Below are 10275 nucleotides of genomic sequence, written 5' to 3' on the forward strand. Positions count from 1 at the left end.
CAAACTGTGGATACTTAATGCAGAGATTGGAGCCAACAGACCAGACTGATCTTTCCATAAACCTGAGAAAAGCCCCAGGGTTGCAGAAAAATCTGAAATATAAAGAAAATTTTTTTTTTTGGGGGGGGGGTAAACCCCTCCCCAAATAATAGAACCAGTGCCTGTACCTTTAAGAAATTAATGCTCTTTGGAATCTCAGTGGCCATTATGGATGTTGCTGGGCAACCACAAAAATATTTCTAGCCCTCAAGCTTTGGTTTTTGTCAGTAAAAGATGGGGGTGTGCACTTTTCAGGGCTATTTGGCTTCTCAGCCAATCCGTGCTCCCTTCCATCCTGTCCTGGAGGGAGGACTCACCAGGACCAACAACCACCAGCCAACTTGTTACCATGCAATTTGTGCAACTCACCCAGGTGCAGTGGAGGCCATGACTTGTTGCCACACAACATGTCTGGGTCCAGTGGCAGCCTCCATAAAACTTACATGATGGCTGAGCCCAGTTCTGGCCACCAAATAACTCATCTGAATTATTTCTACCACACAACTTTTGCAACTTAGCCGGACTTTTCCCAAGGAGAGGCTGCCAGGGGGAAAGAAGGAAGGAAAGTTGAAAGCCAGTGTGGTGTACAGTGTTAGATCTGGGAATCCTATGTTCACATCCCCACAGTATCATGGAAGCTTGCTGGGTGACCTCGGGCTAATCACCTTTTCCTAGCTGAATCTACCTCTCAGAGTTGTTGTGAGGATAAAATGGAGGCGAGGATAATTATGTAATCTGCTTTGGATCTCCAACTGGAGCAGAAGGACGAGTATAAATTAAGTAAATAAATAATAAAGCTGAACACTGGGAGGCAAATAAGAGAAGGGTTGGTTGATGAGTGGGAAGGACAGAAGGAAGCAGTGAAATGGGAATGAATATGGGGGCTTCCAGGAGGAAAGATAGGGAAAATCATGCAGGGAAGGGGGCACAAACCATGAACTTTTTGATTTGAGCAAGAGCCAGCCGGCCCTTAGAAATTATTTCCTGGAGGAGTTCATCCCGTGTTAATTGTGATTTTATTCCTATGGCTGATGAAGCCTCTGGCGAAACGTGGATGATGATCTAGACGACATGTCCGTGCATCTCTTCTTCGGCTGTCTTATATGTGGACTATTCCACTCTCCTCTGCAATACTTTTGAAGAAATTAAGACATTATAAGAAAATTTAAGAATACTTACCTTTATAGAAGAACCCTTTGCATTCATCATATGACATCTTGGATTTGTAACTGTACATATTGTATATTTTGTTGTTGTGTGTTTAGATACGTATTCACAGCGCACCTTACACGTTCAAAATAGTTGTTTTGTATTGCATTGAAATTGTGTGCTGGTTTTTGTTCTTCAACAATAACTCACAGCACAGAGCCTTTTTGTTCTAGTGGTTATATCACCTGGAGGTTGACAAGCCTATTACTGTACCTATTTGTGGTTGTGATCGTTCACCATCAGCCCAAGCAGTGAACTTCAATGTGAACATGATCATCTGTCAAACTTACTTTTAATCAAAAAATTTCATTTACATGTAAGTCAGCACCCCCACACACACTAGTTTACTTCAGTATCTGAGTCAATGTTGAGCAGCTTTACACAAGCAGTAGCTGTTTGTGCTACGTGGTCATGGTAGGGTAATGCATAGTGCATGATATAACTTGTATGTTATAGCTTACGACTACTTTTGCACCTGAGCAGTCAGAAAGCTATATCTCCTCAGCTGCTGAAAGATACCTATACCCCAGGATATGTGGTTAGGACATTAGTGACCTGCTTGTTGAGCTTGGAATCACTTGCAGGGCCTGCTCAGCTGGATGCACCCTTTGAATGACTGGCACTGAATACATTGCCTTTTTGCTCCTGCACACTTGGCAGCATCTATCATGATCACATGATTACAAGATTTATCAGCTAGATTCATGGGTGAGCCATCTGTTACCAGGGCGACTGAGGAGGATACACATGAATTCTTTCACAAGTCCACTTCCAAGTCCCTGAGTAAACGGACCTTTGTGTTTGTGTTTACACAAGTGCAAAAATGGGGCAATACTTCAGGAAAGACTTCTGCTAGGAGACAGTACTAAGCATTTAATCTTTATTGAACATGAAATAAAAGTGAGGGGAAAGTAAGCACATTGAAGAGGGCAAAGCAATATACTGAGTTGGAAGGAATGTTCCAAGTAACTAGATAAAATATAAAATCACACAAGCACTTGGGGAATAAGTATTCAACAGTGAAATCAGATGACTCCTAGTGAATTCCAGCCCACTTATGCTACATGTTTCCTCCCTCAGGTTAGTTCAGAAAGATGGCACCTTTCCCTACAGGTACTGCTGGGTCCCACGTTAGGGTCTGTCAAGGCAGGGCTTGGGGATGGGTTGTCCTCCTTCTCCAAGGAGGACTCGCCCTTCCATGCTACACTGGGGCCATCCAGGACACCTATTACTGCAGTTTGAATGTCATCTCAGAACAATCCAGGTTGAAATTTCCTTATCCTGGGAATTTCTTATCACAAGTATATCCAAATTGGGTGTCCAGCCCAAACATGAAGAATTGCTAGAGGATAACAGTGTGTACACCATTGTGTGAGATTGATGCCAAATTGCTGGGTGATTTTTCTTCAACTTGATTCAGTAATCTCCTTCTTATATCATTCTGCAGTCCTCCCTTCTCCCAGGAGTTAGCATCTCAGCAGAATCCCATTGAGACTCGTCAGCCTGGAAGCTATGAACTCTGTGACTTATTGCCAATTCTTGCGGACTCCATTTTTAAACATCTGAGGTGCTGACTGTGGTCATATCAATCAAAGCTCCTAACTAGATAAGAAAACAAGGGAACTGTCTGGGCATAGTTGTAAGTATGGGGGGACCCTTCCAGACCCCATAACTCCGGACCCCCTGACCCAATCCTAACCAAACTTGAGGGTTCTTGCAAGGAGGGTCCCCCCAAGATACCCTGAAAGTTTGGGACCCCCACCTCAAAAAATGCCCCCCCCAGAGCCGTGGAAAGCCCAGAAAAGGGCTTTAAATGGCCAAATTTGTCCGGGCATGACGAATTTCCCGCCGAATTTGGCATGCCCGAACGGGGGGGGGGGTTGGAATTCGGCCGAATCTGACACAAATCGGGGTGGATTCGGCCGAATCCGAACTGAGCCAATTTTTTTTCCCAACAGCCCTATAGCTGGAGATCTTCTACTATTACAACTGATCTCCAGCTGATAAAGATCAGTTCACCTGGAGAAAATGGCTACTTTGGCAATTGGACTCTATGGCATTGAAGGCCCTCCCTTCTCCAAACTCCTCAGACTCCACCCCCAAAATCTCCAGGTATTTCCCAACCCAAAGCTGGCAACCCTATTCATTGGACATTTGTTCAAAGGCTTTTGTGAATGCTGTAGTGAAGTCAACTGATATGTTGTGTTATCCCTCATAATGTTGAATTGGTCTGCCAACAGAGAAGCGTTCAACCTTCATTGGAAAGAAATTTCAGGCATGCTACCAAAAAAAAAAAAAATAACTCTCCAACAAATTGAGAAATCAGCTATGCATAGTGGGACTTGTGGCTCAAACTCTTACATTATAACACTTATTTTGCAAAACTACTGCAGCTTTTATGTGCAATGCATTTTTATTTAAGTAAGGGTATGTGTGATATAATTATTATTTTATTTTTTAATGTAGTGTAAACATGAACTATATTTTCCCTTCATTTACCCATATTTGGAAGGAAAGCCTGCAAAGATTACAAGTTAAAGAACATGGTTTTAACCTCATAGATTGAACTGTCTGAATGTTAACTTGCTTTCTTTATTTCCTGCTTTAGAACTCCCAGAGTGATTTTAATATCTTATACTTCACTGAACCTATCTGCATATTTGTGAGGTGCAGTTTGGCTTTTCGATCCCTAGAGGTCTCTATATATCACATTTTGGACATCTGACAACCACAAAGATAGATACAGGACACAGTATTTTAGGCCTAAAATAATGCTTTCTCTGACTTATTTTTTTAATCCAACTATAGGATGAAGAGGAAAGAAGAATCAGTGGGGCAGAGGGGAGATTGTTTGCTCCTTTCCCCACTCAAAAATCCACTCTATCCCACAAACTGTAGCAAAACACCAAGGAGGGGGGAGTGAAAAGGGATTAGAAGTCCTTCCACATGCCATGCATTCCCTCAATCTTGAATCTTCATTAAACCCTTGTTTTTGAAGTGAGAGAAAAGATATGTGTGACTACCTATCTGGAAACCCCCTGGTGGCTGGGGGAGGGAAAAATGGTAACTGCCAGAGAATGGGGCAGGGAAACAATGGAGAAACTTGCCATGTGGAAGCTACACAAGCCTGTCCCAATGTGGAAAATACCTTACTGTGTTTAGAATTTGGTAGATACAGTTGGTTTGGCCATTTATTAATTGTGAAAGGTTTTTTTATTTTTTAAATGTTATTATTTTATTGTGTTTCGTTTATGTGATGAATGTAGATATTAAATACTCTGAAAGCTGTATGCAATTTAAAATAATTAACTGGAAAATTAATTAATTGAAAAAGCTAGAAACTCTGTGTATGTTGCTTGTAAATTTCATTTAGAGCAGCAGCCATACCACTTGCCTACCATTTGAGGGAGCCATCCTCACTTTAAAAAAAATATCTATACTTCTGAGTAAGAATACCTAAAAAAAAAAAAAAAACTGTTTAACTGTTCGTAGTGCCAGGATCAATCTTTCAGACATAAATACCTTTCTGTTTGTCAGTTTATGAGATGACTCAGAATTGATTGTATTTTTCCTTTGTAGTAAATTGAACATATCAGAATATAAAGTAGCATATTTTAGATGGAAAGGAATTAGTTGTTGTTGTCTTTAATACTGTTTACTAAACATTAGAGAGCCAACATGGGGTAGCGGTTATGGTGTTTGACTAGGACCTGGGAAACCCAGGTTCAAATCCCCACTCATGCCATGGAAGCTTGCTGGGTGACCTTGGGCCCTGACCCTGGCTAGGATTTGGATGGGAGGTGTCCAAGGAATACCAGGGTCATGACACAGAGGAAGGCAATGCAAACCACCTCCTAACGTCTCTTGCCTTGAAAACCCTACGGAGTTGCCATAAGTCAGCTGTGACTTGATGACAAAACAAAAGAAAAACAACTAAACATTAGATATCTGCCACATGTGTACTACTAGTGCTGTGAAAAGCTGGCAATGCTGGCTGGTCAAGCAGCTGATTGCCAAAGGAGCCAACTCAAAGATAGGCAGGCAGATGAGTGGGCTAGTGTTGCCAGTTCTGGGTTGGGAAATTCCTGGCAATTTGGGGCTGGAGCCTGGGGAGAATGGAGTTTGGGGAGGGAGGGGAGCTCACTAGGGATGTGATGCCATGGTCTCCACCCCAAAAGCCATTTTCCACAGAGGAACTGATCTCTGTAATCTGGAGATCAGTTGTAATTCAGGAAGATCTCCAAGACCTACCTGGAGGTTGGCAACTGTAGAGTAGGCAAAGAACCAGCTCTCACTCCTCCCCCAGACATGCACACTTATCTTTCCCTTCCCTGGTACCTCCAACACTCATTGTGAGAGCCTGGAATTAGAAGTGATAGAAGAACACTCAGTAAAAAGATGTTGGAGCTCTGGGGGAAAAAAACCTTTCTAATGTATAGTTGCCCCCCAAGATCCCAAAATAGGAGACACCAGCATTGCACACAACTTTTGTTAAATATGAATTTCCAGTCTCTGACCAAAATCAAATGCATCTAAATCTACTTAAAGTATGCCAGATTAGCGATCCTGTTTCTGCAACGAGGTTGTCCATGTGAGACATGAATTTTCAAAGAGATTTGTGAAATCTCCAGAAGGAAGCTTTTCCTCTTGAAATCTGCCCCTTTGCACTGGAAGTCGTCCAGTTTATAATTCCATCCCTCTGATAAACTTTACTTACATTATTTCTCACTGAGACTCAAAGTGGATTACACAGTGTAAATCAATATGATCAACTGGATGGGTCATCCAGAAGCAATTCAGTAGGGCTTGGAGTAGATGATAGAAAACTGAAAATAAGCAAAAATCTGAAACAGAGCTGCAACAAAGCGTAAGCATTTAAACATGGCACATTAAACAATGTAGAAATGACGTAGTAGGTAGGGCTGTTGAATTAAAAAAATTCAGTATAGTTCGGATTCGGCTGAATTCGGCCCATTTAGATTCGGGATATGCCGAAGTCCGAACTCCCCCGCTTCGGGTCCGTGCAATTCGGCGGGAATTCAAAGTTCGGGAAAAAAAATTCGGCCGAATAAAGCCATTAAAAACACAACAGCGCCTTTCCGCGGCTCTGGGGGGGGCATTTTTGGGGGTAGTGGTCCCAAACTTTCAGCGGAGCTTCAAAGGACATTTCTTGAAAGATCCCCCAAGTTTTGTAAAGATTGGGTCAGGGGGGGGCTGAGATATGGGCCTCGAAAGGGGTCCTCCCACCCTTAATGTGCATGTCTGAGCAGAGCTTGCCGCCCACACACAAAGCTCCCAGCCCCGACAAACAGCTGAGAAGTTTGCAAAGCATTCAACATGACTGCAAAACAACACAACCTTGTAAGCAACACCTTTGCAACTGTGCAAAGCAACACCTGACACCTGGGAGTTTGTAAACCATGGAAAGGGACAGAGGCAGCTAGCTATGCATAATGAGCAGGAGGGGTGGAATTTCCCCTTTTGCATGGGACTCCAAATGCATTCTTTAAGTCACCATTTGAAAACCAGTTTTGAGCAAGCATCCAAATAGACCTAACCACTCTTATGAATGAGGGAAAACCTGAAGACACACAACTGAAACTCCCCCTCAAACCAGGGAGAAAGAGACTCGAAGCGGAACACACCCCCAGGCAGAACCAGCAAAAGCCCCCTTTGGCTTCCCCCCCCACCCACAGAAACTGCTCCCTCCCCACACACACCCAGACTCTGCTTCCCCCCACACACACACACACAGGAGAAAAATTATAGATTAAACCCCCCAAAGGAGTCTTACTGTGGCTGTCTTCTGTTCCATCAGGAGGGGCTGGGGAGGACTTGTAATCCAAGACAATTCCAATTAGGCACGGAACGTTTTGCTCTGGAGATGCATACAGGATCAGATGATCCATTCATCCCAATAGGGGAAAGGGGAAAGCCCATACCTCGGGACCCCCTGACCCAATATTTACAAAACTTGGGTGGTCTCTTAATAAGGCTTGTCTGATGCTCCGCTCAAAGTTTGGGATCTGCACCCCAAAAATGCGCCCCCTGCAGCCATGGAAAGAGAAAAGGGGGGAGCCAATATTTCTGCCCCCACTGAACCCATCTTTACAAAACTTGGGTGGTATTTTAAGAAGGATTGTCTGAAGCTATGCTGAAAGTTTGGGGGCTGTATCCCCAAAAAAGCGCCCCCTGCAGCCACGTAAATGGAAAAGGGGGAAGGGAAAAGGGGTGGAGCCCATATCTCGAGACCCCCTGACCCAATGTTTACAAAACTTGAGGGGTATCTTAAGAAGGCTCATCTGAAGCTCCACTGAAAGTTTGGGGTCTGTACCCCAAAAAATGCGCCCCCTGCAGCCATGGAAAGAAAAAAGGGGGAAGCCCATATCTCGGGACCTCCTGACCCAATGTTTACAAAACTTGGGTGGTCTCTTAAGAAGGCTTGTCTGAATCTCTGCTGAAAGTTTGGGGTCTGTAACCCAAAAAATACGCCCCCTGCAGCCACAGAAAGGAGTGAATGTGCACAAGCACCCCCCCCACACACACACACACGAGGATTTCCCTCTCTCTCTCTCTCTCCCCAGCCGGGCCGCACATCAGCTGATTCCTCCAGTACTCAATTCTGACTGATTGGCCAGAAGAAGACCCAGCTTGGCCACCAATTGGCCGGGGGAGGAGAATGCTGCTTACTGACGCCCCGAATTGGCCGGATTTATTCGTGAACTTCGAACTCGCTGAATTCGCCCCCCCTTTTCCTGCCATTTTTGAGTTCGGTTCGTCCTGAACTAAAAACCACCGAATCAGGGGAAATTCGGCTGTTTTTCAGTTCGGGCCGAACCGAATCAACAGCCCTAGTAGTAGGAGCATACTTACAGCAAAAGACAGTACACAGTAGTATAGTTCATAGTCCTTATCCCTTTACCAAAGCACCTTTCTGGGACTCTGTCTTCTCTTCCTTTTGTTTCTTAACCAATGCCTATAACCTTTCCTACTATTAGTCATCTGTCTTCTCCCCACGAGGAATCCTACTCAGAGTCATCCCCTGGGCAGTGCAAATCAAGTTGACCCCCTTGAGCCTCATGCTTTGGATGAACCTGCACTTTCCAAAGAAGCTGTCCCCGTCAGCCGATCAGCAGCAGGTCTTTCTCTGGCCAGGTCTGGACACCAAGGACATCTGCACATGGGGCATCATGTTTTAAACTGAGAAAAATTATTCTGAAGCCATCCTAGTTATTTGGATGAGAGCTGTCTCTAGAAATAAAATTAAAATTAAAGCAATTATTTTCTTATACCAGCAGAGAATTTGGCCTTGTTTACTCCCACTGTCCCTTGATAAAAATATACTCCTTACCCCTCTCTGAACAGACTATAATTTAACCATCTAAATCTTTCTGGGTTAAATGAAGCATAGAGAACACCAGATGATATACGCTAAAATAAGAAGAAAGGATTTTTCTCCATATAAAATTAACACATTGAATGTTGGAAGAATGTTAATTTACTTTTCAAACATGATTGTTGCTAAGGATTCAAGTGAAAATGATGTAAATATCACAATGTTTTCCTTTTTACTTGAATGACAATTTTCCTCCAGAATGATGTTTCTCAGTTATGAAAAAACGATTGGTACTGTATTCCCGTTTAAGGAATACAGGCAATCTCTTTTTGCCTTTGAATGCATTATTTGTATCCCAAATAATACTGATTGTTTTGGTATTATTTTTGGCAGGGCTGCTTTGGCCCTGCTGCCATTTTTTAAAAAACTAGAGAGGAATCCCCTCTCCCTCTTCCTCCCTCTCCCCCTGCCTTACCTGCTGGCTGAGCCTGCACCACCACTACCTCCAAAGTTCATATGGACTTCAGAGGCAGCAGCGATGCAAACTCAGCCAGCAGGGGAGGCTGGATTTTTTTTTTTTGTTCAGGTTTAATACATCTGTCAGGCCTGTGCCTTTTAGCGGGAGGATTAGGGGGAATAAACATAGACTTTATTCTAAGGGCAGTGGAATCTTGCTCATGAGTAGTTGTGCCAAAAATTCTTTTAATTTTAATAAACGAATTAATTTGAAAATTTCTATCCTTGTTTGAAAGGAAGAATATTTAGGCTTTGGTATGAATCCCAACCCTAAATTTAACACCCGTGTCTCCTCTTTAATAAGGTCTTTATCTGTAAGGTTGACTACTAATTGAACTGGCAAAGGCTCTCGACATGAGCTAGGCCAGGTTCTGGCTACGAGTCATGTCCTTGGTTCTCATGCCTCTGAACGTCTGTGTACAGTTTTGCTCATCCTGTTTTCTGCAGCTGAGATGTTTCGTCTGCCTTTCCTGAGAACTGCTTATCTCCGGGTTGCTTAGCAATGTTTACTTTTCCAGTTTGTAGTGTCTTAAGCATGTAACCTGTCTGTATTCCCCATTACTGGCCTCACCTGCTTGGTAGGCAGTCAGTTCTTTAATCTGTCTTTTTGCTCCTAATAAAGTATTACTGCTTCAGAGCTACCTGCCTGGATGAGTTTGCTTTTGGGATGCTAGGGACAGACGCCTGATCCTGACAAAATCCAAACAATTTTAAATATCTGGAAAACCAATATTGTGATTCGCCTTTTTTTGGGGGGGGGGATTTCCAGGTCTATTAACACTGAAAAAAAATACCAGAAAAAAATGGTGTGCAGCCCTAGCCTTCGCCAGCTCTGAGTTCTCTCCTTCCTCTTCCTCATGCTGTGCTTCCTGCTAGTTCTCCCATCAGCTCGGGAGATGGTCCCCTAGCCATGGCTGCCCTGGGCGGCAGGTGTGCAGCTTTCTTCTTGGTCAGTGGTGAGGCCTTCTTAGTGCACCCAGAAGCACTTGCGGTCTTCCCTGTTGCCTCAGCCTCCCAGCTTGCCTCCCCTCGTTGGTCTTCTGGCTGCTACCTTGTGTTGCTGCCTCAATGTTTGGCAAGTGGGGAAGAGGTGTTTTGGAGAAGTCTGGGGAGGCAGGGAGTGCTGACCCCGGTCACATCCTATCTAGTTAACTGCTGGTTGTAACTACTTTGTA

The sequence above is a fragment of the Euleptes europaea genome, chromosome 9 (assembly GCF_029931775.1).
Source record: "Euleptes europaea isolate rEulEur1 chromosome 9, rEulEur1.hap1, whole genome shotgun sequence".
Lineage (NCBI taxonomy): Eukaryota > Metazoa > Chordata > Lepidosauria > Squamata > Sphaerodactylidae > Euleptes > Euleptes europaea.